Source organism: Rhinoderma darwinii, assembly GCF_050947455.1.
Source record: "Rhinoderma darwinii isolate aRhiDar2 chromosome 2 unlocalized genomic scaffold, aRhiDar2.hap1 SUPER_2_unloc_6, whole genome shotgun sequence".
Classification (NCBI taxonomy): domain Eukaryota; kingdom Metazoa; phylum Chordata; class Amphibia; order Anura; family Rhinodermatidae; genus Rhinoderma; species Rhinoderma darwinii.
In genome coordinates, this window is record NW_027461729.1 from 493070 (window position 1) to 495744 (window position 2675).

General features: G+C 48.6%; 1 non-coding gene across 1 annotated transcript; it reads right to left on the minus strand.

The window, feature by feature from the left end:
- Positions 1–2487: 2487 nt before the first annotated feature.
- Positions 2488–2675, minus strand: LOC142681814 (U2 spliceosomal RNA). The gene has a single exon (XR_012853665.1). It is a non-coding gene; the product is annotated as a U2 spliceosomal RNA (small nuclear RNA).

The window sequence follows — 2675 nt, forward strand, 5'->3', positions numbered from 1 at the left end:
CTACCCGTCTCCCCAGTTTCCTGGGGGGGCTTTTTCGTCCGCTGATCACTGGATCGACGCTTGTTCCGTCTCTGCTCTTTTGGGTCACCTGTTTGGGGGGGTCTGCTAGAGGTATCCATCTCGTCCTGGCCTTCTCCTTGGGGTTCCTCTCCTTCTGGGGGTACGATCTGGCCTGCTGGCTGCTCGGGACGCCTCGGCCGGACCTCGGGTTGTTCCGATCTGTGGGGACAAAATGCAAAAAGGTGACCAACTCGGCTGCAATATCGACACCTTTTCCCCAGAGGGCAAGTCTTGGCCTCGTGCTCAGAGCTGCCACAGTTCCTACAGGTGCTCTCGCAGGACTCATTGGTGTGACCGTACTTTTGGCATTTCCTACAGAATGGAGGCATCCCTGAAAAATAAAAGTCTCCTGCCATATCTCCTAATTTAAAACGTGCTGGCGGCAGCATTATCCCTCCTGTAAAATTGGCATCTCTGTAGCATGTCACTAGAAATCTCCATTTAGAGGTCCAGACCCCAACCTCATTCATCACTTTGCCAATACACTTAACGGTTTTAAAATAGGGGGATAAAAAGGACATCACATCTTTTACGTCAGCAAATGGGCAGTACATTTTAATAACAATCATTTTTGTGATGTCCAAAACATGCTCGTAAAAATCCACTCCGTCCAGTCTCGGGTCCTTTTTTACTGCATATGCCGCCAGCAGATCTTGGAATACTCCATTCTGTATAAATGTGATATCATAGGTTCTTCTTCTTGGGTAGTCCTGCACTGCCAAAATCTCCCTCTTTTGGACATTGAAAATGCCAACAAGCACGGTCTCCACCACGAATTTCAAGCCACAAGTCGTCGCCTTCTCCTCCGAAAGAATAACTCGCACAGTATTCTTAATCCGGGCATACGCCGGTATGTCACCTGGATTTTCATCCATAGTGAATCTTTTATTTTTTTGGAATAGTCACGCCACCCGTTGGTGACGTAACGTCTACGCAGCCTTCCCCTTTTCGGCCGAAGCCTACACGGGGGTATGTGGATCGCAACTCGTTGCTCAGGACTAAGCCTCTCTCCCAAATAGCAGCACGGGGGTGAAATCCAGGCGAACCTGGACGATCCCCCGAGGCCGAGAGAGAGGGTACCTGAGCACCTCCTAACCAAGACCAGGCAGCACTGACTACAAGTAATCAGAACTACACTTGATCTCAGCCAGAAGGCCGAGAAGCGATAACCCGAACGGGCCGCGCGTTGACCGAGCCTGCCCAATACTGCTGTTCACCCCTTGCAGCGATTCAGCCTACTCCTAGGCAATTCCATGGGGCCCTGCAGGCTCACACACACTCACAGCTACGCGAGAGGTGAATAAAGGCCGGAGAGGAAGCAAGACAGGATTTGCTTCTTTTGCTTGCACCACAATGCAGTGCTGAAAGAGGAGGAATCGACATAAAAACGCCTTCCTGGCAACACCCAAATGCCCTCCTGCCATGCAAACACTGGCAGCAGCAGCAGCAGCAGTAAGTGCATGCCCACTGCCACCCCTTCTCCTTTCACACCTTGTATCAGCTTTAATCCAGTCCAGTGCTGCCTGCTGAGCAGCACTGACCAACACTGCCTGGGCCCAGGCTTTTATCTCTGAGGCCCCATTATGATGTCAGAAAGCTGGCTCTGGCTCCTGAGGTCTCCACTATGACACGTGCAAAGTTCCGTCTGAACTTTATATAAGACGGTGCGGCTCAGTCAGTCACTCAGTGTTGCCTGAGAGGGCAACACTGCAACAGCCGGCCCCCAGGCTGTCTTTTTTTTGCACAGCTAGTTGCCTCCAGGAGGCCACAAGAGGGAGACAAGGGACTGCAAAATGGAAAATAGGCATCCACCAACTTTACAGACAACTTGTTCTCCTTGCTCCTACAACCTCCATCCTTGCACAGTTTGTTATTCTTCCAGGTAACATAGTAACAAATCCAAATTGCTGCTCTCTTTGTAGGCAAGCAAGGGTTTGTTGCAACTGCAATTCTTACTTCTTCTTGAAATGTAGGGACCACAGTACATTCCATCACATCCATCTAGTGTACACAGGTAGGTCCATTGTGACGGGCGGGCGGGCGGGCTGGCTGCTTTAATGGCTGTTTGCTGTTCCCCTACTTCACTCCACTATTTGACTATGGTGCTGCATCAATCAGTGGCTGGCTCAGGTGCAGCTCTTTAACCTACCTAGGAGGGAGGGCGGAGAGAAGACAAGGAAGGTGAATGAGCTGTTCCAATGTGAAATGCCGGAAACACAGAAACACAGACGACACAAAACAAGAGGTGGCAATGTATTAATTAATTGCATTTAATAAATTGGCTCATTATCACACATGACTGTACAAATGCATTGTCCAACAGGTGTTGAAATAATGGGATTAAAAGGGGAGATCCCATCCGAAAGACAAAAACAATGGCAAACACAAAAAGCACTTTTGGAATCTGATTTTAGTAAACACATAAGGAAAGGGTGCACCGGTCCTGGAAATACTGCAATACCAGGTCAATGCGTGGAGTGGACAGAGCAAGCTCTATTTCCATCTCCCTGTTCTAAAAATCCATTTAATATATGGTCCCCAGATAGGGGACGTATCAGATATTAAACTGATAAGAACAGATTTTTTTTTTTTTTTTTTTTTTTTTCCTCAGTTAG